Source organism: Aquarana catesbeiana, linkage group LG09 (genome assembly GCF_042186555.1).
Source record: "Aquarana catesbeiana isolate 2022-GZ linkage group LG09, ASM4218655v1, whole genome shotgun sequence".
Classification (NCBI taxonomy): Eukaryota; Metazoa; Chordata; class Amphibia; order Anura; family Ranidae; genus Aquarana; species Aquarana catesbeiana.
Genome location: NC_133332.1, coordinates 5,041,686 through 5,068,776, shown reverse-complemented (window position 1 = coordinate 5,068,776; position 27,091 = coordinate 5,041,686).

Genomic DNA, 27,091 nt, shown 5'->3' with positions numbered 1-27,091 from the left:
CAAAGCTTTATTTTGGTTCTGAATAGAGTGGAGAAGGAGTAAGATCCTCTGGCATACTTTTTTTTGGTCTGTGTCATATCTATGAAGATTCTCCCTGTCCCTGTAACCTCATAACTGTTCATTTTTGGACCTCACAGAAGCCCTCAAGAACTGACACCAACTGACCAAAAACCAATCTATGCCAAAGCTTTATTTTTGATTCTGGATGGAGTGGAGAAGGATTATGATCCTCTGGCATACATTTAATTTTGGTCCATGTCCCCCCCTATGGAGATTGCCCCTGTCCGGGTGACAAAATTACCAGGACAGGTGGTGAAGGGAATCAAGCAGGTGGTTGGCCCTGGATCCTCGGACAAGGTCATATTCCATGGAGCCATGTAGAGTTGATGGATGGGAGTTCGCATATGCAAGAGAGCCCCAAATGTATATATTCTGTTAATTTTGGCCCTGATGAATCGGAAACTCTTAAAGTACAGCTAAAGGCAAAACTTTTTTCATTTAGTTTTGGATAGAGTGGAGAGGAACTAGAACACTTATCTGGTTTTTATTGCCACCTGTGCTCCCATTGGGGATATTCACCCCATTTGTCATTTTTACCCTCATAAAGTGAAAGAAAATCCAAAATTTTGCGTTGTCCTCAGAACAGGAATAGAAGGGGAAATTTTCCAATGAGGATGCTAGCTTTGGTGACAACCAGGGCTTCCCTCATTTTGGAGGGTATTTCATCTCACCTCCTGTTTAGGCTATGGAACAAGAAGTGAAGGGAAATCTCCCTGATGGGGGCACAAATGCCAAAAAAAAAAAAGATTTAAAGGGGTCAGAACCCTCCTTTACTCTAACCAAAGTGAAAAAAAAAAAGTTGTGCCTTTAATTTTACTTTACGCTCTTCATAACACTTTTATGATGTAATAAACATCTTTTGGACTCTAGCCTTTGAGTGAGGAGCTTCATCTTTGAAGCTCCTCACTCAAAAGGTTTTTTTTTGGTTTTTCCCCAAGCTTGACCTCGGGAAAAACCAACCTTGCCAGCAGTGAAGCTGAACAGGCTTAGCTTCACTGACTAAGAACTAGCATGCGGGTCAACCAGAGCTAATATTTCAGTTTTGCTTGGACGGACGGCTTCCGATATCTTTAATATCAGTTTGCTCCGATGACGGGGGGGGATGAGGACAAGAGCGTATATCTTAAAGGATCGCTTCCACAGTCCTGGCCCGGCCTTGTAGTATCGCCGCCGGAGCAGTGGTGTCATCTGTCGATTGTTCTCTGCTGGAATAACAGCACAAAATGAGTTTTGTTAGCCCCGTGAAAGAGCCATTGTCCATCATGGCGGACAGAGGAAGGGCACCGCATCAATAATCTGTCAGCAATGTCCCATCTTCTCCTTATTCGACCTTCACTCCTTCCCAGTAATATTCCTGTCATGTCAAATAGGGAGATTTTGAGAGGATGTGTTGTGGACAGGTGAGGTATTATTATTATGAAGACCTCACCCGTCTAGAGCAGGTGAGGCCAGTTAATCATTTTTAAAATCCCAGGTCCCAGTCAGAACAATGGGCTTTACAAAAATATAATAATAATGGTCTTAATAATTGGGATAGTGAGCGAATTTGAACAAATAATGAAGTGTTGGGATGCCTGTCTTTACAGGGGAATGCCTGGAATTAGAAAGGCTTATTTATTTATTACAGGTATATATATAGGGCCATCAATTTACACAGCACTTTACATACACTATATTACCAAAAGTATTGGGACATCTGCCTTAACACACACATGAACTTTAATGGCATCCCAGTCTTAGTCCGGAGGGTTCAATATTGAGTTGGCTCCACCCTTTGCAGCTATAACAGCTTCACCTCTTCTGGGAAGGCCGTCCACAAGGTTTAGGAGGGTGTCTATGGGAATGTTTGACCATTCTTCCAGAAGAGCATTTGTGAGGTCAGGCACTGATGTTGGACGAGAAGGCCTGGCTCCCAGTCTCCGCTCTAATTCATCCCCAAGGCCAGTCAGTTTCCTCCACCCCAAACTCACTCATCCATGTCTTTATGTACCTTACCTTATGTACCTAGTGCCCCATCATTGGTGTCAGTGAGCAGAATAGTACCCCATCATTGGTATCAGTGGGAGGAATAGTGCCCCATTATTGGTATCAGTGGGAGGAATAGTGCCCCATTATTGGTATCAGTGGGAGGAATAGTGCCCCAGTATTGGTATCAGTGGGAGGAATAGTGCCTCATCATTGGTGTCAGTGGGAGGAATAGTGTCCCATCATTGGTGTCAGTGGGAGGAATAGTGTCCCATCACTGGTGTCAGTGGGAGGAATAGTGTCCCATCATTGGTGTCAGTGGGAGGAATAGTGTCCCATCACTGGTGTCAGTGGGAGGAATAGTGCCCCATCATTGGTGTCAGTGGGAGGAATAGTGCCCCATCATTTGTGTCAGTGGGAGGAATAGCGCCCCATCATTGGTATTGGTTGGAGGAACAGTGCCCCATCATTGGTATCAATGGGAATAATAGTGCCCCATAATTGGTATCAGTGGGAGGAATAGTGTCCCATCATTAGTGTCAATGTGAGGAATAATGTCCCATCATTGGTCTTAGTGGGAGGAATAGTGTCCCATCATTGGTAGCAGTGGGAGGAAAAGTGCCCCATCAATGGTGTCAGTGGAAGGAATGGTGCCTCCTTGTTGGTATCAGTAGGAGGGATAGTGCTCCAAGGGCAGGATAAAGGCAAGCAAAGGGCCACAGTTTGGAGACCACTGTCCTAGTAGCTCTAGTCTGTGGCAGACCCTTGGAGTCATACAATATCCCTGCATTATAGGTGGAGGAGATGAGTGAACCACTGCAGCCAAGAACAGCTTAGAGAGGAGGCTTCAGGAGGTCAGTTGCAGGAACGGAGGAAGCCCTCAGAGGCTCAGAAGCACCCTTAGATATAACAAGTACTTTTTATTTATTTTTTTTGTGCTTGGAGTTGGGCTTTAACACAACTGCTCATACACAAGTGAAGGATATCTTTTAGCAAATATAATATAATGCAGCATCAGCTTTCTTTCCTCCTGAACTCCCCGGATCTGTAGGGTAGGCCTCCATATCTCAGGTTCACCTCCAGAGTACACTCTCTGTTTAAATGACTGATTACATTTGGTAAAGCAAACATCAGAGTTCCCGTGGTGGAGAGCGCTGTATGTGTATGTTTGCACGTGTGCCATAGCGAGCAAAATAATAGGGAAATAATAGTTTATCTTCAAGGTCGCTGCGTCCCTTATCCCGGCTTTAGCAGAGAGATATCAGGAATCGATATCGGACATAGCAACGCTATTTCTTATACTGTCTGTTATTCATCTTGTACCTTCCGCTGCTCTGCCAAGGAAATCACCCCAATGGTGAGTTGGTTTATTACGTGGCAACAAAAAAGTGAAGCCAGGGTGTTCCATGGTCCAAGCTCCACCCTTTCTTTCTAGAGGTAGCCATACACGTTATGATTTATCTTCAGTTCCGTGGGTTGAATGCGATAAATCAATAGATTTCCCCACCTATACTGTTGCGGCGTTGGCTATTTTTGTTCTAACAACTGCTGCACCCATGGCTGCCTTAACGGCGACAGCATTTGTTTGGCGGAAATCGCTGGTCAGGCGAGAATCTTTGACCTTCAGGCCGAAATTTGCAGAGCCTGGTGGTGCCGATATGGCCACCTGCAGCCCCAATTCTGTATAAATTGCCCCAAAATTCAAGCAGTGTTTGGGCCAGCTTTACTCTCTCAAGCCCAACTGAGCATGATATACCTTATAGGGTCACGGGACAAGAGCCTGCAGACCTGTCCAGATCTACAGGCGTGGAGAAGTGCCTTCTGGATGGATATACCTGCAATATATACTAGAAAGCATTAGGAGGTCATTGATTAACAGCACTAGCATTTCACTCATTTGCACCCAGGCTCAGGGAAGTGATCCCAATATATTAGGAACACACAGCAGCTGCCCAAAATACAGCATGACTCCCATGTAAAGCCCTTGAGAAACACTGGAACATCATAGAGCAGCCATTCTTAACAAGGGTTCCTCTAGGAGTGACTAGGTGTTCAATAAGCTGCAGCTAACTGACCTACCATCTGATGGTCCCTGCATAGTTCTTGGTCCAACACCACTTGGCAGAGCCAGCAGCATGGGTGCAAGGATGTCCTTCTGACCACTCTGTAAGGGCAACATTCTTCCCACTTACCACCACCAATGTAAGGGGGCATCTTCCCAATGAACCTTGATGGACTAATCTTATCAGGGGTTCCCCGAGACCAGAACGTTTTTTTCCAGGGTTATCCAGGGGTAGAACGTTTGGGAAAGGCTGTTGTAGAGCATTGTTTTGACATAAATAGTTGTATTATTTTTTAAAACAACAACAATGCAATACTTTGCGGCCATTTTGAATTAAATGGTGGAAGGGGAGAAGGTCACATTCCACCATATTTTCATGAATGGACAAACAGAATGGTGGTGGTGGGGAGATATGCAGGTAAATATTAGTAGGTGAAGGTGGATGGGCTTCCAAGAGGACCTGACCTGTCACTTTGTCCTAAATGGTCAAAAATAGATTCTCTTTAATACTGTTCAGGCTACTGAGGCTGGTCATAAACAGTCAGATATCTTCTGAAAACACCAGACCTGGGAGGTATGTACCTGCAAATATTTGCCTGTGCTTGCATGAGCCCATCTCAAACCCTTCGATCCCTTGGCAGACGCTAACTGTGACACACGTTTACTACTACAGGCAACCATAGACAGACAGATACCAGCAAAGGCCCATCACAGAGCTACTTCTCAGAGCCATGGGACCACCACGAATCTCACATGAAGGTGACAGCCACATTCGCCGTCGTAAAAACAGGAAGGAGGTCTCCTTGGAAGATAAAGAGCACCTTGAACCTCCAAAGATTCTTTTTACTGTTTCCGAGCAGTTTAGAAATGGCTCCATAATCTCCAGCAATGCTCAATGATAGAATTAGCCATCTATGGCCACCATTAGGACTCATCTTACCAGTGGAGGGGATAACTGAGACAATACAGAGTCCAGTAAAATGGTTAACAAACAGGAAGGAGGTCTCCTTGGAAGATAAAGAGCACCTTAAACCTCAAAGATTCTCATTATTGTTTCCTATCAGCTTAGAAATATCTCAATAATCTTCTCAAGCAATGCTCAGAATTTAAATTATCCATCTATGGCCACCGTTATGACCCATCTTACCAGTAATGGGGATAACTGGGACGATAGAGAGATAACTGTCTGGGAAAATGCTTTAAAAAAAAAAAAAACAAGAAGTAGGACTCTTTGGATGATAAAGAACCTCCAAAAATTCATATTTTTGTTTCCTAACAGTTTAGAAAAGGCTCAATAATCCCAAGTAATGCTCAAACATTGGAAATAGCCATTGATGTGGAAATGTGAGACCTATGATTTTTTTACCTTCAATGATAATCAACATTCATAAATGGACATGCAATATGACTTAAAGCAGTGTGTCAGGAAATTGCCTGGACATTCTGAGAACAGCTGACATATTAAACAGCTCTGGTTTAAGCTTTGTTTATAGTGTCAGTTTACCACCTGGTTTATAGATGTATTGTCCCTTGAAGGGAATCACTTGGGGGATGTGAGGCCGACTGGGAGTAGTATTGTTACCAAACTTGTTTCACTTAAATAGGGTTGGGCAGAGAGGGGTTTATGACATGTAAAGACCTCCAGTTAGCCAAGTGTTAGGTGCAACCCCCCACCCTTGAAAGAATGTGGCAATGCCTTAGCATATGGAAGGGGGGGGGTTACAAATGTGTATATATTGCAACACAGATCACTGCCCAGGTCTCTCTCTCCGGCTGACGGTCTAAATGAAGGATGGTTACGTAAGACTTCTCCATACAATGTATCTCTATTATCTTCTGTCTCTTTTCTTTTCTGTAATCTTTTCTACTGTAGGATTTGGCCTTAATACCTTATTAATCTATTGATAGCATGGGTATGACCATTATAGCAATATTTATTATCATTGGTAACATTGTTTTTAAGGTTATATCATTTATGTTATAGTTGCTAATCTCATATTACCACAAGTTTCTTTTCTGTACAATAGTAAGTTTAAATAAATTAGATTGTTACCCTTTTCGAACAGATATCATTCGTTCTTAATTTCATGGGTTGATTGATATATAGACAAAAGGTTTTAATCACTTATGTATCATTAAGTATATAAGTGAGGTAGGTATAAAGGTATCCACGTCAGATGGTGCCCCCTGTGTGAGGAAGTTTAATTTTGGGGTGAATATGATTCTTGTATGGAAGACAGAGCTGGTTTTGTGTTTACCTGTCTCCCATCTGAATACCCAGACTAAAAAAACTTATTAGAACTTTACCTTTTGTCTGTGCTAATACTTTGATGAGACTGATTTTGAATAATGCATATGAGAAATAGAAATGGAAACTGTATATTGTGTATGATTATAGATGTGGGATTAGTTGCAAACTGCAATGTGTGGGTTTTGTAAGCAACTGCATGTTTGTGGCCATGCACGGGGGAGGAGCAGCCAGGCTCGCTGTTCCAAGGTTGTTACATTAGGATATGTATGTGGAAAGGGCTACTCCCTGTACACAATAGGAAGAGGGAGGGTTTCTTTTTGTTTTTGAGATGAAAAGACCATGCAAGCATTCACTGTGGGTGGGATGGTCTCAGGATCCCAGAAACGCTGTTTGTATTTCTGAGATGTTTTGTCTGTGAAAGCTGATGCCAGAAGAAGGATTGAACTTTCTTTGAGAAAAGTGGGTATGTTTGAGCTGTGTTATATTGTGGCGTTGTTGTTTCATTGTAAAGCATGTGTTGCTAAGTGTGCACTCTCAATTGTGCGGCGAGATTACATACTTTTCAGTGGAACTGTTCCTAAACTGTGTGTCTATGGTTAAGTGTGCATTTACAAATGTGTAGTCAGTCTTTGTGGAGAAAGGAGTCTAGTGAAGAAGTCTGATTTAGCAGGATCAACAATTGCATTTCACGTGTTGGTGTTTTAGTGTGCCCTTTTTCTCATTGGCCATTTTGTGGTCGCTGTGAGACTGTGGCTCGATGTTCATTTGCAACTACCAGTTTATGTTTTATGTAACTTTTGGCTTTTTCGGATGTGTTGTTTGGTTGGAGAGCCTGTATTTGAGGCCTGCCAGGGTCCCTAGTGGTATGCAGAATGAAATGTTTGTAAGTGTTCATTTAGTATCTTAAATGTGTAATTTTGTAGGGAGAAATTTTAGTTTTGTCTGGAAAATTCGCCATTTTGTTGTGGCCTGGCCTTCCTCTGCCATTTCCTTTTTTTGTTACCATGTGACTGTGCTGTGGATTTCATCGGCCATCTTGCTGTAGTCTACCATGTGGTCGTGGCCTGGCTTTTGTTTGTGCTGTTTGGCCTGTGGGTCATTCTATAGGGGAAGGTGTAGCCACCATTCCTTTGTGTGTGAAACCATGTGACATGAGCCACCATTTTGTTTCTAGGCATTATTCCTGTTGTAAGTGAATGTAAGCTTTTGTAGGTGTTCTGTGTTTGTACTTTTTGTCAACTCTTCAGTAGAAGAGTGGCGATTTTTGTATTGGATTTCTGTTTTGGTGGGAAAATGCACCCTTTTGTTGTGGCCGGGCTTTTGTTGTAGACACCATGAGGCCATGGTCGGCGGCCATTTTGAGAGGTGCAGTTTAAGGATTTTGTGCTTTCTAGCCTGTAAATCATCCCAGAGGGGAAGCTGCTACAATTCCTTTGTATGGGTGTAGCCATCCAGTCTACTTTGCATTGAATTTAATAGCTTTAACTGAGTTTTTTGTACTTTTAGCGGTGCATGTTTTTAAAATATTTTTAGAGTTCTTCAGAGGGCAATTCATTGTTTTGAGGCTTGTATTGTATATCCTGCAAGAGTTTAGTAAGGGGCAATTTATTCTAAAGCCCCATACACACGATCCGAATATCGGACGAATGATCGTCCGTTTTTGTTTGCATGCTAATCTCACATCGAATCTGATGAGTTTACTAAAGTCCCGAAAATTCCCGTACGACAGAATAAAAATTCGGAAGCGATGTCATGTGTTGCAATGCATTTGTATTGCATTTTCGAACGATAGCTGTACCGATTAAACGAAAATCGTACGATCTGGCATCGTACGGAAAAAATTTCCGTGCATGTCCGATAGAATAATATCGGATGAACTGTCCTGATCGGCTCTCGAAAGCTCTGTACTAACGATCCGATTATCGTACGATCGTTTCGAATGCGGCATTTTACGTACGATTTTCGGATCGTGTGTACGGGGCATTAGATATCTCTATGCAGTTATGGTTAGGGAGCAGGATGTTTGGTGCACTCTGGGAGTGGCAGACAGAAGAGATGTACTGTGTGGACTATTAGAGGAGAGATATGCTGTGTGTACTGTGGGGGGTGAGTCTGGCTGATATCATCAGACTCAGAGATCAAATTTTTTTATTTAAACAAAAAAAAACCAATGTCTTCTTTTAAGAAGGGTGTCATTTTTGGGAGCGTTCGTTTGATTTTCTAATCGTTAGCGGGGTCGGGTCGACGTTTATTTTCAACCACAGTGATGGGAAGATTTGGAGATAATAGGGAACTTCTTGGTCAAGGGAATTGTCAGACAGTGTATGTGGTTTTCGTTCAGAAATTACATTGATTTTAAAAACAGAATTTTCAAACATTTTTTTCTATTCAGCAAAGGTACAAAGATTTTTTGTCTGAATATTCCTGTCTGAAAATTGATCCGTGTGGCCAGCATGAGGCTCGGTGCACGCCTATGCAGTTTGTTTTTTTATCTATTTCTGCAGTGCTTTTTTGCTGTGCGTTTTCGATTTTCTTGCACGTGATTTTGCTGCAATTTGCGTTTTTGTTTTTTCTGGCCAGGTTGTTGTAGGTCAGATTGGAGGACACGGGTTGCTGCAGGGGTGCATTGTATGTTTTTCTGCAGCTTCTCCCTTGGAGTGTATTGAACAGAAGAGGCGCTGTTTTGCATTAAGAAGGGAGTCCCTGACCCTTTCCAAATATGCTGGGGGGGGGGCATGGATGTGAACGTGTCTCATGGGAGGCCATGTGAATGAACTGTAGTGTGTTTCTGCAAAAGGCACCAGAAAAGCACATAGATGTGAACCAGGTCTAAGACGTTTATTAACATAATGGGGTTGAGAAGGTTAGGGTTGGCCCTTTGGGGTGCAGGGGGGAGCAGATAGTCACTACTGTAAGGGGTTCATTTTTTTACTGTAGAACGATGAAAGTTATATTTACGTTTGCGATTGTTTGCTCTTTTTGTACTATAGAGGGCTCATTTTGTTTTTGTTTTTTAACCTCCATTGTGTTACCGGCCGATTGATTGATTGTGAAGGTAGTAGTCGAATGATTTTGTGGTCGATTGGTTGTAGATTAGTCGATTAGTTGTTTCAGCCCTAGTATGGATCTGTCTCTTTGTAAACTACTAACTGTGGATGGTGAGCTTTGTAATTAGACCTGTATACACTGGCTATATTGTAAACTGATACCAATCATATTGAAATTAGGTGTGCATCAGTTAACTGCCTCCTGTACTACAAGCACCCATAGGGTCCTGATTATCCAAGTTTATGTTAATCATTATGGAGATAACAGAAGTAATAGCCCGTCGTTAAGCATTTCCTTTAGAATACCTCTGAAAAGTCCACGGGGGAGATTGAACTATTATAGTTTGGAAAATCTCCACGCTATTTTTTTTGAAGGACTATAGTCAGAACAGGGAACATTAGGAGTAGTACGCTAGCAGCCCGCTCAGGCCGTGTAAAATAATCGGAATGCGGGGGCCGGTTATCGTGATAAAGGCGCAAACCATAACCGCTCCGAAAGTAAAGCGCGGGGTTCTCTGTACGCAGAGTCCGGAAAAAAAAATTGTTCTGACAAGTAGTGGAAAAAAAAATCGGCAAGGGTGACAGGGGCGGTACCTGTCAACCCAATTCTTGGTCAGAGAGTAGCTACCTCTGAAGTAAAGGCAACCTGTAAAAAGGTTGGGGAATCAGTTCAAGGTCCGGAGTCCGTAAAGGATGGGTAATCTAATCGCTTCAAAGAGGGGGTCTGAATGGGGTAAACCCTATCAAATGACCCCAAGGGAAGAGATGATAGATAGATATGGACCTTGGGTTGTGAAATATTTGCAAGATTGGGATCGTTGGACTGGGAAGAAGTATTTTAAAAGAGGTACTTTTAAGCCAAAAGCTTGGGAAAATCTGTACCTTGCTCACCACAGAAATCATATGAAAAAGACACGTTATTTATATGGATGCTGGAGTCAGCAAATAAAACAGAGGAAGTGAATGTTATTACTATGGGATTTAAGGAGAAATCATTCCAAACTCCTGAGAATGCATCCATACAGCTGAGAAGGGGCTAATGAAATGGGATGGATCTCTGAAAGAATTTCAACCTTACCAAACAGATGTTATGGGTTTAAGAAGAAGTACCAGGTATTATAGAAAACATGCTGATATGTGTGATGCCTAGAGTTCATCTATAACCTAGCAATTTGTGTGTGTGTGTGGAATATGCAATATATGTCGTGTTGTGTGACGTTTGTTCTCAGCTGCTGACAGCCCACCCAAATGACCCCCCTTCTTTCTCACCAGGTCTGTGAAAAGGTGCAGCGAACTGTATTGACATGCAAATGACCTGAGCCAAGATAATTATCTGTACTAGTGAATTGAAAGATACATGTACTAAAATGAGTTTGTTTTTCAGGAAAACAGTACTGGAGATGTTCTTTGTGGTGAGGTATTATGATCTTGTGACAAATGGTACTGCTAAAAGGTTTTTTTACGGATTGCTAATTTTTTTTTCAACCATGGTGAATACATTTTTTTGGGAATTATTGGTATACCATAAAACAAAAATCCACGTGGTATTAATGTGTATTAAGTAATACATATTAATGATAAGTTGAGCTCAACAATTTTTTGGTATCTTAAAAAAAGAAAGTGCACTGTTTATGTAATGTAATGTATATTTGTGTTTCATATGCTAATGTCTTGTTACAGGTATATAACCATTGGATTATTTTGTTTCTAGGAGGAAAATGGAATATTTATTACTAAATTTTATTGGTGTTTTATTTTTCAGATTCGATAATTGGGTTTCCTGGCTTTAAAGGGTCGGCTCGTGTACCCACTACTGTTCAGTGATCCCGGCGCCTCAGTGCTGCAAGGGATATTTCTTTGCCCTTTGGCCAGTTGTGTTTGGTAGCAGAAGTTCCTCGAGTTGGATACACATTATGCAATTTTTGTTTTCCAATTTCCTTCAGATTTACCTTCAGATGTGTAGTATGAGGGCCTGCCTGATGGCATACAAGTTGAGAGTGTATAGTTTTGGGAGAGCCCGGAGAAGAGTTGTGCAGGAAGATTGTGTATATTGCACTCTGTGTTCTGGATGGAGAGGTCATTGCTGGGAAGGAAGCACCTGGGTATTAGTTGGGACATAGACGAGTTTGTTTCTGTGTCCTAAGGAATACCGATGTAACGTTAGTCAGGGAACTAGAGGGTTCTTTGAACCTAACCATAGGTAGAGGTGCATTGTATACCCTGGGCATGGTCTCTGAAATCCAGGCACAGGGATGGAGTTGTGTGGGCATGCTGTATTCTCCTCAGTGGATACCCATAGGTGTCCTTCCTGTCCTAGACTCCTTGTGTACCTTAACTAGTGGTCTGTGTCCTGCATGACAGGAAGACCAGTGCCCCATAAGGTGTGCAACCTCTATGAAGAGACAAGTGTACCTGGTGGCAGGTGGTTTTCAATCCGGGTATTCTGACTATTTCCCATCCTTAGGAAAGAGAGGCTTAATGGAGACTGTCTTTGGAGCTGGAGGTGGGGCACTGGGTACCTTAAAACACTATGGAGCTGGAGCTATTCAGGATCACATTGGGGGGTCTTGTGCTACATATCAGGGAAGGGGTTAGGAAAGCCAACTTGCTCTGTCCAGCATCACTTTGCAGGGACAGACAGGTGGGGGTAGTATCCAGGTTGCCTATGAGTCGTAATAGATTGGTGGATGACTCAGTTCCAGGATCGTCAAAAATCTTACTTGCACTGTTCTCATCCCTAATGGCAGGGATGGAACATTGTGCAGATATCACGGTCAATCTGGGTACTATCCTATCAGACTCTACTGGGTTACACCCTGGAGTCCATCTTGTTCTGATGGTTTGAGTCTGGACAGCCTCAGATGACTGGTACTGATAAGTGCTAGAGGAAGGTAGGGGTTGTGCTATGGGAAAAGGCAATAATGCTGGCACAGGGGGGGGGTCATGTCTAATGGATGCCGGGGTAGTGTCCCAACTGGTCCTAAACAAAGTTAAAACTATTTGAGACTGGAGACCAGGGTACTGGTGCTAGTATCACATGTCTAATGATGCACTAATGTTTTCAGCATCAGGTTAAATGGTGCTCAGCCGGGTACACTACCTCGGGGGAGTCTGATACACCTCCTCTGGCTCATGGCATGGATATAGCAGGAACACCGGGTTGTACCCCGATCACCCCTGAAGAAAGGTTTTATAGCAAACCTGACATCCCCTTACACCTACAGAAACTTCCTCTGGGATTTGGGGCTGAGTTAAAAGCTTGGCTGATGGATTTCGGACAACAGGATGAAATATTAAATGTACTAGGAGATGCTGAAAAACAAGCCACCATACGACTCACCCATGATCAAAATAGACTGATCCAAGTATCCCACGCTTTAGACGCAGATGCTAAGATTTCCTGGTGGGAAAGTTTATTTGGGTATAGTCCGAACGCTACAGCTTTCCTAAACATTTTGCTCCACCCTGTTGTTGTCCTAACCTGTGCAGCCTTATTGCTTTTCCTGATGCAGGTAATAATGTGCGTTACTATCAGGAGAATGAATGCCAAAGCTATGAGAATGTGTACCTCAACGAGGTATCTTCTCTCAAGGAACAGAAAGGCCACTAACTCAGAAACAAATCTCTGAGGAAGCCATATCCAATCCAGACCAGTACAAAGAAGTTGCGCATTTAAGAGAGGACCCTGGAACTATATTTTCTTGTTCCAGGGATAAGCCTCTTCGGTTTACCTAAATTCCAAAAGTTTCAATCATTTTTTTTATTTTATTTATTTATTTTTTTTTCTCTCCCTTTTGTTGTTAATATCTGTGTACCTGACCTGCAAAAATACTGTTAATGGGAGAGGAGTTTTTTTTTTAAGAAAAACATTTGTTTTGTTTTTTTTGTTTTTTATTTATTATTTTTATTTTTTTTATTATGTTTTTTTTGACCAATGTATTCATTTTTTTTTATATATACAGATTCAAGGCTCTTTAACAGTCTTGGTTGGAGCAGCGTTCGATCTGTAGTTTTTTTTCGCTTTTTTGTTCTTTTTTTTCATTTCCACTATTTTTTCCTGTTCATTTTCATTACTCACCTCTCTTCCATTCCTTTTTCTTCTTTAATATTATGCTCTCTGAGTTTTTTTCCTTTGATTTCTATCATCTATCTTCTCGAGATAATGTAACTAAGACATCAGTCATATCATTTTTGTTTAAAAAAAAAAAAAAAAGACTTTGCCTGCCCGCAAGTACCATATTTTACCTAAAGTATCCCTGGACATCCAGTTTTATGTCTTAATGTAATTTCACCTCCCCTAGTCTAGCTACTACTTTAACCTGAGCCCCGTGAGCAGGTGTGGTGAACCCAGGGACCTGGCAATAACAGACAGTATTGTCTATCCCTACCATCAAGGGCCATGGATGATACTGGCTGTTGCTCAGACTCTGTACCCTGTGGGAACCCACTCTACTCATCCACATTACACCCTTTATGAGTATTTAGTCTTAATGGCCAACACTCTGCTCCTGTCCAGCATTTCTCCAATATCTGTACACTAACGTTCTCCTCTCTCTCTTTCTGTATTCATGCACGACTGTCTGGAGACCCGCCCGACCCCACCTGAAGAAGCAGCGACCACCAAGTTATTTCTTGAGATATATGTGTCACGAATAAGACTTTCCTGGACTTTCCTTCACCATGCTGAAAAGTGCTGTCTCGCGGTCCGATCCAATCGATGCAACCATTACATGGTCTTACAAAGATACATAACTAGATATGCCAGGATCCCGCCATCAATGTTGGAGTTCCGCTCCTCCAAGGCAGAGGAGTGATGAAACATTGCAATACAGACACTCATGGTTTGGATGTGAAGTCTCCAAAGGACCAGGATTTCTTTGCTATCTTAAGCCTACTTTGAGGAGTTCCGGCGTGTTCAAGAAAAGAAGAGGAGGCCGCAGTGGTGGTGGGGAAGGGTCGGGGCTTCTGGGCTGTTGTGGGTGGGTACAGAATCATAAAAGGAGGACATAAGTTCAAGAATGAACTTCAGGGGGAACTGATGTGGAAATGTGAGACCTATGATTTTTTTACCTTCAATGATAATCAACATTCATAAATGGACATGCAATATGACTTAAAGCAGTGTGTCAGGAAATTGCCTGGACATTCTGAGAACAGCTGACATATTAAACAGCTCTGGTTTAAGCTTTGTTTATAGTGTCAGTTTACCACCTGGTTTATAGATGTATTGTCCCTTGAAGGGAATCACTTGGGGGATGTGAGGCCGACTGGGAGTAGTATTGTTACCAAACTTGTTTCACTTAAATAGGGTTGGGCAGAGAGGGGTTTATGACATGTAAAGACCTCCAGTTAGCCAAGTGTTAGGTGCAACCCCCCACCCTTGAAAGAATGTGGCAATGCCTTAGCATATGGAAGGGGGGGGGTTACAAATGTGTATATATTGCAACACAGATCACTGCCCAGGTCTCTCTCTCCGGCTGACGGTCTAAATGAAGGATGGTTACGTAAGACTTCTCCATACAATGTATCTCTATTATCTTCTGTCTCTTTTCTTTTCTGTAATCTTTTCTACTGTAGGATTTGGCCTTAATACCTTATTAATCTATTGATAGCATGGGTATGACCATTATAGCAATATTTATTATCATTGGTAACATTGTTTTTAAGGTTATATCATTTATGTTATAGTTGCTAATCTCATATTACCACAAGTTTCTTTTCTGTACAATAGTAAGTTTAAATAAATTAGATTGTTACCCTTTTCGAACAGATATCATTCGTTCTTAATTTCATGGGTTGATTGATATATAGACAAAAGGTTTTAATCACTTATGTATCATTAAGTATATAAGTGAGGTAGGTATAAAGGTATCCACGTCACCATCTATAGCCCATCTTACCAGTGGTGGGGATAAATGAGACAATAAAGGGGATAACTGTCAAGGAAAATGGTTAAAAAAGAAGTAGCGTGTGACGAAGAAGGTTAAACAGCATTAGACTTCTTAGCGTCTTCTATTATTTAGGTTAGGGATGATAAGAATCGTCAGTGTGTGATCCGTGTTCCTGATAGGGTGTTTAGGCCTCTTCATTAGTGCTGGAGCACGCACAGAGGATACCATCATGAGCGCCTGATCCTCCCTGATGTGTAGACAGGGCCGTACGTCTACAATGCCCAGATTCATGTGGGTAAACAATCAGGGACCGTGATAAAATAATAGAGGTCACCAAGTGTCAGGGTACATCTACATTATGTCCTCGGGGGCGAGCTGGCTGGCTCAGATCTTGTCGTGGGTCTTTGCTAATGGGACTTGTGTTAAGCCACTTACAAGTGGGGGCCCAGTTGTTCATTTTTCTGCTCCAGAATGTTGGATGAAGGCAGTGCTCAGTGGAGTGAAGTGGATGTGGGTCTCAACTTGCTGGAATGTTATACCGTATGTCTAATCAAGGGAAACTCAGGGAAGAACTCTAAACAAAGTTCTTGAGAACTTCTGCAGAATAAATTACTTTGGTGATAGGGCTGTACCTTCAAATTGCTTTAACGTTTTTTGAATCAACCAAGAAATGGATGCTATGGAAAATGGTGCCTTTTGAGTGACTGGTTGCCTATCTTTTTCAATATTGGTCACAGTGGCCCTGCATTTTATGTTCATTAGATGCTTTTGACTAGTTCATTGTATTTATTCTGCACAATTCACCATCTATGAGCAGTAGAGGACTGGATAAACTCAAACTCTTGGATCCATATTTAACTGCTTTCCATCCTTAAGCTGTATATATACACACCGTTCACGACCTTGGGAACAATTGGGTTATACAAGGAGGCAGCCATGATCCCGGTGTCATTTTTTTTAGTGTCCTCAATGGACTTCCCAGTAAAAGTAACCAGAGCGCCTGTACAGCCACCCGATCGCTTTTACAGGGTTTGGTCGGTATTACAGTTTATTTCTATACCCCTAGACTCCAAAAAGGCGCAATTTTTATTTTTTTCAAATAACAAACTTACTTACAGGATCTGCTCTGTGTAATGGTTTATGCCTCTTCTCGATTCCCCTGCTGGCACTCCTTGCACCTCCCCCTGCCTTGTGCCCCCATTAGCAAGCCCCTTGCTTTGGGGGGCACTCGTTCATGCTTGCTCCTGGGCCAGCTCTGTGTGTCCTTTGACACACAGAGCATGGGTCAGCTCCTCCCCCGCTCTCTCCTCACTTGCTGTGGTTAACAGCAGCAGGAGCCTATGGCACCGCTGCCCCCCCCCCCCCCCCCCTTAACACCACCGCTGCCACCCCCCCTCAACAGCACTGCTGCCATCCCCCCAACAGCACCTAGTCCCTCCAAACCCCCAGTCCCTGCTAAACTTACCTCTGTGGGTAATGAGCTGTCAGTGCCCACGGAGCTGGTGTAGTGGTCTGGTGATTTGCAATCCCCGCTCTTCTCCCTCTTCTTCTTTCTGTAGGGTTTCAGGGACACATCAGGGCGATTCTCTGTGGCGGTGCTGACCAATCGGAATTGTTCTGATCTGCCCCAGAAGCCTTGCAGAATAAAGCGGGGAGAAACGGTGAATTTGCCCTTTAACGAGCATTTAAACATCGCAGTATAAGAAGGGGACTTCGTTTCTTATTTGGAGATCCTGCCAGTAACAGCCGTTCCTGTTGCAGGCTGACAACCCCAAATCATTTCCTCTCAGTTAGCAGCTGCATTGTCAGCCTGCCACGTGAGCTCCTTTAGTTGGCCATCGGGCTATCAAACAGGCAGTCCAACGCTCAATGTAAAGAGCACACACATCATAGTGACAACTAGGGTTGCCACCTATCCAGGATTCACCCGGACAGTCCAGGTTTTAAAATCATGTGTCCGGGTTTCAGGCATTATTCAAGCCGGGCTGTGGCTCCCCAAGTAACCGAGATTGTCACACACAAATCTGTTGCCATCCAAGAGCTGCGGGTAGCTGTCCGGGGGGGGGCGACATCACCTGGGGGGGGGGAGGCCGGGCGATGATGTCATCAAGAGCACACACTGTTCGCTCCGGCACGCTATGTGCACCACATTACTACTCTCCTTGGGGCACCCAAAGGTGTCCCAGGCCTGCTAAAGTGTTCGGGTTTGGCTTGAGGAAAAGGTGTCAACCCCGAGTGACAACGCTGCTGCCAATTGTGAGGCAGTGTCTTAGGGTTGTCAGCCTACAACAGGAAGTGCTGTCCCTGGCTGGATCTTCGGAAAGGAAATTTTGCAACAGATTCCCAAAACATATTTGCTTTAAAATAAGACATAATGCCAAAAACGACTGAAATGTTTTGATTGTACATGATTTTGATTATTATTGCCTCCTCTTCTGCCATTGTAGACCTTTTGTCAACTAAAACGGTTTTTGCTTTTTTTTTTTATTTAAAATTGGTTGGTTGTGCTAACAATGAAAAAGTATCATTTATTAAAAATCATGAATAGCATTTGATAATGTATCATTTATTTTATTTCCCCTTCTTGCCGGTCATGTAGATCCTTTGTGGAAATAAAGAGACGTAACGGCCTTGCTTTGCTCTTGGCCAAGAGCGATCCCTCTAATGCCTTAATAACAGCGTTCAATATTAGATTACGTTTTCCGGCTACTGATACACGAGTTTCCTTGTGTTTGGCTGTAGCTGAAACAATACGTAAGGGGATTCCCGGGGATATGCGGGAAGCATTTCAGTAAGAAGTGGGATGGAGAAAGCGTGAGGCCGGAGAGCGTTTAACAACCTGAGAAAATCCTTTCAATTGTCTTAAGTTACCGACCTGCGGAGTGACGAGACAACAAAGATTAAAGATTCACAGAGTGTGAATGTGGACCTGTCAGCCAGTCTGGAGTCTTCAATGGTCGTCACCGCAGGTAGCTCGTCCTACATGATGGTAAAAAGGAGAGTAGAAGGATTTTCGAAGGATACCCCAACCAAGAAAGCCAACATGGGACGAGGCTAATGTTGCAAAACCACAGAGGTGTCTTTTTTCTCGTCTTGTAACAACATGGTGACATTTATGGAACATTTTTGGACGTTTAGGTCTAAAAAATGATGGGCCTTCACTGAATACTGAAGAATTCCAAGAATCACCAAAAAAACACCAAGCTTTAAAATGCTACCTTCTTGTAAAAGTTGACTGCACGCGGGTAATTTTTGGCAGTGCAATAGCATCCCCCCGAAATACGACCCAACCGCGATCGCTCATGATCAAAGCCAAACTCCGGGCTCCAGCCCCCCTTCATTGCGTTGAGACAACAAAGATTAAAGATTCACAGAGTGTGAATGTGGACCTGTCAGCCAGTCTGGAGTCTTCAATGGTTGTCACCCCAGGTAGCTCCTCCTACATGATGGTAAAAGGAGAGTAGAAGGATTTTCGAGGGATACCCCAACCAAGAACGCCAACATGGGATGAGGCTAATGTTGTAAAACCCAAAACCACAGAGGTGTCTTTTTTTCTCCTCTTGTAACAACATGGTGACATTTATGGTATCTCGGGGCCACTTGGTGCTAAGAACATATGTTGGATATGTTGTAGTGCTAGTCCCACTGGGTTTGCACATTAAATTTGGGGTTCCTAGCACCAAGTGGCCCCGAGATAGGGGGGCCTCAAATTCGGTCAACTGTGTCCATCTGCAACAATGTCATTTCGGGACCCCTTTGGGTCCAGAGACCCCAAATTTTGGCTGCAGCTAGGGGGCATCTAGGAACCCTTAACTACCGAGTTTGAAGTTCGGGGGACCTATGGCTGCAAATGGGCACAGTGAGGCTGCAAATGGGCATTGTTGACCCTCTTTTCCACTTACAGTAGCTGCACATTTCTCACCCTAGATAGCACTCCCCGAAATATGACCCAACCGTGACCGCTCATGATCAAAGCCAAACTCCGGGCTCCTGCCCCCCTTCATTGCATTGAGACAACAAAGATTAAAGATTCACAGAGTGTGAATGTGGACCTGTCAGCCAGTCTGGAGTCTTCAATGGTTGTCACCCCAGGTAGCTCGTCCTACATGATGGTAAAAGGAGAATAGAAGGATTTTCGAGGTATACCCCAACCAAGAACGCCAACAAGGGATGAGGCTAATGTTGTAAAACCCAAAACCACAGAGGTGTCTTTTTTTCTCGTCTTGTAACAACATGGTGACATTTATGGAACATTTTAGGACGTTTAGGTCTAAAAAATGATGGGCCTTCACTGAATACTGAAGAATTCCAAGAATCACCAAAAAACACCAAACCCAAAACCACAGAGGTGTCTTTTTTTCTCGTCTTGTAACAACATAGTGACACCTATGGTATCTCGGGGCCACTTGGTGCTAAGAACATATGTTGGATATGTTGTAGTGCTAGTTCCACTGGGTTTGCACACTAAATTTGGGGTTCCTAGCACCAAGTGGCCCCGAGATAGGGGGGGGCCTCAAATTCGGTCAACTGTGTCCATCTGCAGCAATGCCATTTCTGGACCCTTTGAGTCCAGAGGCCCCAACTTTTGGCTGTGGCTAGGGGGCATCTAGGAACCCTTAACTACCGAGTTTTAAGTTCGGGGGACCTATGGCTGCAAATGAGCACAGTGAGGCTGCAAATGGGCACAGTGAGGCTGCAAATGGGCACAGTGAGGCTGCAAATGGGCATTGTTGACCCTCTTTTCCATTTACAGTAGCTGCTGCATTTCTCACCCTCGTCATATACTCAAGTCAATAAGTTTTCCCAGTTTTTTGTGTTAAAATTAGGTGCCTTGGCTTATATTCAGGTCGGCTTATACTCAATACACATATTATATATATATATATATATATATATATATATATATATATATATATATATATATATATATATATATATATATTTTATTTATTTTTTAATTTTATATATTTTATCTTTTCTTGCATATGATTGGGTATTTGCTTCACATTCACTAAGCTAAGAGAAAATTCACTTTCAAATTGAACAACTTATTTGCCTTTAATAAATCCACCCCGTTGCCCCATTAACAGGTAACTGTCACCTTCATACACATCTCTAGCTAAGTTAATATTCAAAGCCGTGATAGGAAAAAAAATCACCATCTTGGTAAATAGCAACTATTATGTCTTTTGTTCCGTCGCGCTTGTACAATGTTGAAGTTTCCATTGCGCCCATTTGTAAATCTCCACGTTTTGCTCGTTGCCTTGCGGGATTATGAATGCAATGCGGTGTCTAGGTGAACATTATATTATTAACTCTGGAAGGCTGCAGACCTCCCCACCCCCCCTCCTCCCCTTTCCGTAATGCCATCAAGCAAAGTTTACGTTCCAAATCGGCCACAACAATGACTGATGATGATTGGTTGATTCAGGTTATTTCCCACCACACATGGCTATTTGGCATTAATTGCCCCGTCTTGTTGGCCGCCCAGGCCGTGTTGGGTCTAATGCTCTTCACCTGTTGCTGTAAAACTTATACAACATGTTTAACAATAATTCTCTGCTTGGCAGCCATCCCAAAGGAAAGTTATAGCAACCGTTCCCGGGCCAGGATTTAATGAACAGCAAACAGTGAGCGGCGTGCTGGGAGGTGAATTAGCTGGCTGTGTACTTAGTTTATAGTGGGGGGATAAGTAGATCACACAATTCTCAATGCAGTTTATACCCCGTGCAATAACAAACCTTGAGGGTGGAAGATTAGTGGCGCGCCGTGACATGGGACATATGGTAGGACTTTTCCTGGCAATGTAAACCTTCTGTGCTGAAATTCCTTAACACTTGCCTCAAGGCCTTCTTAAGGTCTACCTGTTGTCTAAACACCATCAGATTTGCACGAGATAATTGATTTGCAGAGATAACACCAGTTTATGGAGCTTTGTCCCTGGAAACTTTCCTAATTTTTTTTTTTTTTTTTTTTTTGAGTAGCTGGCCAGTAAAATCTGAAATCCTTTGGCGAAAACGCTGCTCTAGGTTCCCTTCAGTGCTGGTCACATGTCTGAAGGCCTACGTCATGTGGTTATAGGTGATGGAGTACTGCTTGGATCAAGAAGAAGGGGACAGACAACCCAAAAGCTTGTCCTGTTTTTTAACACCACCCCCCCCCCCCACCTCAACCGCACCCCTTAAACTACAAGGCAGCCATATGGGGTTATACACATGCTTCGTGTCGTGGCGCAGCAACAATTGTCCAATTGTCCCGTTTGTTGGGCAGTAACGCCCATCAAACGCAACGCATTTGAGTAAATAGGGCCACGCCGCAACCATCCCACAAGCATGTGCGATGCACATTGTTGCAGGGTGCTGGTGCGGTCTTTAGGGGTTAAAACAGGTGGTAAGGAGGCATTGTGTCCATCCATCACCGGATTGCTCTTCGGAGGGCCACCGTAAAATGTAAACGGGCCCTTAGTCCAAAAAAAAAAAAGGAATCTCAACTGCGCAGTTGAAGAAGAAACCCAGAGATCCAATGCGTCGATCTCTACTCTTCAACACAAATGCCTTGGCCTTCAGATATACATTCAGCACTGAAGGGAGCTTGGAGCAGCATATTCTCTAGGAAGACTGTTTCACCCCCCCTCCACTAATTCCTATGTATCCATCTGAGCATGGGACACCTCAGGCACAGGCCAGGAATGAGGGTTCCTTAGTCCCAGTCAACATTGCTTTGGTGAGCCGTGACTATAGGGCTGCCACTTTTTTCTTCAAGCCAAACCCGAACACTTTAGCGCGGGCACAGCAATTTTTTTTATTTTATTTTTTTAAGGGGCGAGTGCTGTGGACTCTGGTGTAAAGGGGAATTCTGAAGTAAGGGTGTTTCTGCTCACCAAAGCTCCCAGTCCCAGCATTCCCCCTTAAATCAGGGTTCCCAAAGCCCCCCTTACATCAGGGTCCACAGGGCCCCCCTAACATCCGAGTCCCCCTTACTATAGTGTACTCGCTCGGAGGCAGGAGAGAGAAGGGAGGGAAGGGGGGGGGAGACTTCAGTCACAGACATTGGATGGTGAGCTCACTCACCCGAGGATGGAGGCTCAGGCATCGACACCTTTCATCCACAATGTATCTGCTGAATGATGAGCTTCAAATTTCTAGCTCACCTATCCCTTTCCTGAGGCAAAGAACACTGGGGATTGGAGTGTGGGTGGCTAGACAGAGGAGTAAGGGTGGTAGGAGGAGAAGCAGATTGAGCCTTGGCTCCTCTCCTGTCCTTGTATGGAGATGGGGCTCGTGCAAACACCTATGTACCTGGTGGTTGTGGTACTCAATTACTTGGGCAACTGCAGTCCATTCTGAATAATGTGTCCGGACTTCAGGCGGGCGGTCCGAAACCCGGACACACGATTTGAAACCCGGACTGTCCGGGCAATCCCGGACAGGTGGCAACCCTACTGGTGGTGTTGCGGTTTCTGGTGGTGTTGCTGTTTCTGGTGGTGTTGTTGTTCCTGGTGGTGTTTCTGTTTCTGGTGGTGTTTCTGTTTCTGGTGTTGTTTCTGGTGGTGTTGTTGATCCTGGTGTTGTTTGTTTCTGGTGGTGTTGTTGTTCCTGGTGTTGTTTCAGGTGTTGTTTCTGGTGTTGTTTGCTTCTGGTGGTGTTGCTGTTTCTGGTGGTGTTTCTGTTTCTGGTGGTGTTGCTGTTTCTGGTGGTGTTGCTGTTTCTGGTGGTGTTTTTGTTTCTGGTGGTGTTTCTGTTTCTGGTGGTGTTTCTGTTTCTGGTGGTGTTGTTGTTCCTGGTGTTGTTTCTGGTGTTGTTTCTGGTGTTGTTGTTGTTCCTGGTGTTGTTTCTGTTTCTGGTGTTGTTTCTGATGTTGTTTCTGTTTCTGGTGTTGTTTCTGTTTCTGGTGTTGTTGTTGCTTCTGGTGTTTTTGGTGCCATTAACTTTATTCATTTGTATCCTTTTTAGACTAACATGTTTTACATTTAAGGGGCTGTATTAACTTTTCTTCAAAAACAAAAGTTACGCAGCAATAGCATATAAAGTCAGGAGCTTTATAGTGGGGAAAATGTTGTATGCTGCTTCTACATTGTGTTTAGAGTGTAGTTGGGTGTTAGTTCATTCGTAGTTGTTTTGGGTAGAGTAGGAAATGGCTAAGGCAACAGTCAGTTTTATTTTTAATGTCTCTTTGCTGAGATTTCTCCTCATTTTCTGTCCCAAAGACACAACAGGAAGTGAGAGGAACTCTGTCTTTAGACAGTTGTTCTCATAGGAAGATTTCCCTTCTGTTCCTGTTTTTTGGTGACACAACTGTAAAATGTTGGGATTCCCCATCCTGATGGTCATCAGTACAAAGAGGGTGAATCCCCTCAACGGGACACAGGCTGCAACAAACACCTGGCAGGAGTTCCAAATGTTCCACGTTCCATCACCAAATTAGGGTAAAGATACACTTTAACAGCTAATATAAATAAATCAATGTAATGCAGGAAATTGTACGGGTTGGACAAAGATTAGACTTGAAATGGGCCAGATTTGTGAAAAAAATGTGCTGATCGTGATTATAGGTTATAGGAGGAAGAGACAGGAGAACAGATCGCCTTATTAAGATTGGATAAAACCAATTCTCCAATATATAAACCAAGATAAGAAGAGAACTCGATGTTTGCACTCTAGCGGTCATTAGTATAGTATTAGTAGCTGGTGATTTTCCATTGAGGGACGAAGTTTGCGTCCAAGCAGAAACTTTTGAACCTGCAGCCAGAAGATGACAGACGGATGAAGTCGACTCAGTTTATTAACCGTATCAGTTTTCACCTCCTCCCCGGCAGTGACAGCTCAATCCGTCTTATCAGGGAGCTTCATCAGATCAGGTCTTGTATAAGGAATTGTTGTGTTCACCAGAACATAGCCACCCAGAGCTGGGGATTATCGGCTTCAAGTGGCTAGGTAGGAGGCCTTCCAGGAGATGGTGAAGTTATCTATAGACAGTGCTGTGTTTGAAAGATCTTTCCATAAACTGTAACAATCTTATCTATCAGCAAGATCTTTAGTTTCCAAGCCACCCACCGAACAATGAACAGGTCATTTTTGAATTGATGTGTCCAGGAAACGCACTTGGGTATTGTGTACAGCTGTTCGAATATCTCAAGATGATGTGCAAAAAGAGATGTTCTTAGATGAACCAACATTTGGCTCATGTCGTATGTCCATGGAGGGCCTTAGGAATGGTTAATTCCAAGTGAAAGTTAATTGAACCGCAACGCACATCTAACATGGTGCACCCCAACACTCAGATACATGTGCTCATTTGGGCCCTTCGTTTAGAATGAATGAGAGGTGGTTTATATCTAGCTATCTAATACAAGTTTTACTAGTGGTCCTATACTTGGTTGAGCACATCCCAACACTCATGTAGATCCCGTGAGTTTGTGAGCTGGTCTTTTCAAGAATCCTTGCCAAAGTTTATCATAATAGAGGGGACCTTCTATGGGAGGTCTAAGGGATCATTCACACCAAGTGAAAGTTAATTGCACCCCAACGTACATCCACAGTGTGCTTCAATGCAGCTATATATTAGCTCACCTCAACACATGGATACATACAATATTTATGTCTACTATGAATAAGAGGTGGATCCCATCTTATCTAATATAGGTATTCCTAGCAGTCATATAGTCAGGCGAGAACTTCAGCCACAGAAGGTTCGAATCCCTGCTGAACCAGCTGAGATTAGGCAGATTATATCCAATCGATCAACTTGGGTGTGTGGGATTTTGCATGCGGTTATTGCCAGTGGCTATAGACACTAGCAATAATCAATTCCCTGTGTGTTCTCTCAGCTAGCTAAACGCCCCCCTCCCCCCCAACCGGGAAAACACAATAGCTCCTCAGGAGTGATTCCCTTATGAACACCGATCGTGTTGATGGGGGAATCAAGCGATTTTCTTTCCTGGTTGCAGGAAAGAAAAAAATCGCTCCATCTATGGCCAGCTTTAGACTCAAAACACATCCCGCACACTCAGAGTACATATGTAGATCCTGTGAGTTATTAACTCATTTTGACAAAACCTCCATATCTGATCTTTCCAAGAAGCCTCGTCAGAGAAGAGTGGAGCATATTTGGGAGATCTTAGGGATCATTCACACTGAGTGAAAGTTAATTGCACCCTAACATACATCCAAAGTGTCCTTCAACGCACCTACATCATTGTGCACCGCAACACACAAATACATATCTCCACCTGGGCCCTTAGTTTGGTATGAATGAGAGGTGGATCTGATCTTGTTATCTAATACAGGTTATCTTAGTGGTCCTATACATAACCTCTATATCTGATCTTCCCAAGAATTCTCACCAGAGTTTATCACAGTAGAGGGGACCTCATATGGAAGGTCTTAGGGATCATTCACACCAAGTGCTCATCTGGGACCTTAGTTTGGTAACAATGAGGTGGATCCTATCTTGTTATCATATACAAGTAATCCTAGAGGTCCTATACATAACCTCTATATCTGATCTTCCCAAGAATCCTAACCAAAGTTTATTACCGTAGAGGAGACCTCATATGGAAGGTCTTAGAAATTTTTCACACCAAGTGCCCATCTGGGCCTTTAGTTTGGTATGAATGAAAAGTGGATCCTATCTTGTTATTTAATACAGGTAATCCTAGTGGTCTATACATAACCTCACTATCTGATCTTCCCAAGAATCTCCCAAAGTTTATCACAGTAGAGGGGACCTCATACTGGAGGTCTTTGGGAACGTTCACATTAAGTGCTCATCTGGGCCTTTAGTTTGGTATGAATGAGAGGTGGATCCTATCTTGTTATCTAATACAGGTAATCCTAGGGGTCCTTTACATAATCTCCATATCTGATCTTCCCAAGAATCCTCACCAAGGTTTACCAAGGTAGAGGAGATCTCATATGAGAGGTCTTATGGATCATTCACACAAAGTGCTCATCTGGACCCTTAATTTGGTATGAACAAGAGGTGGTTCATAACCCGCTATCTAATACAGGTATTTCTAACCGTCCTATTCTCAGGTGAGCACTCAGAATCAGACCACATCCCACCCGCTCGGAGTAAACATGCCGATCCTGTGAGTTATTAACTCATATTGACATAACCCCTCTATCTGATCTTTCCTAGAATCCTCATCAAAGTTTATCACAGCTGAGGGGACCTCACATGGGGTGTTTTTTTCCATCCACTATGTGCTCCTTACTGATTTTCGATAACTGTTCTGTGTATGTGATGGACATGAATACAAACCCCACATGGCCAATGTTTGTGTGGGCCTAGCCTAGAAGCACGTCCCGAACAACTGGAACTCCCTATTAAAAGAACAATTAAAGGATCTGTAGGGCCAATACTGATGATCCTGTTCTGGGTTTCAAATAGTGGAGGAATTTGCTGGCTTCTTGTAATTCTAGAAGGCTACAACTGGACTATCCCTCCATGCCATTTGACGCTTCCATAATTCTAATTGAAAAATCAGAAGAGGAACAATACCACAAGCACTGGCCAACAGTTAATAGGCAAGGCTGGGAGCCCAAGGGGAGTCCTCAAGATCAAAGAAGTTTTGAAAGGATATCCAACCCAGGAACCCATTATAATACCCATTTACCTGTCTTTAGATATGGTGGTTGCAATTTTTTTTCAGTGCAAGTACATTTTCAAAAATACCCATTGATCCTGCCAGGCTCTTTTGCAAAGAACTAAAATCTGAAACAATCTTATTAACCTTCCCTGGTCTCTTCTTTGGACTACAGAACAGGTTTGTTTTTTTTAAATAAAAATAACAAACAGGTAATACTTACCTGCT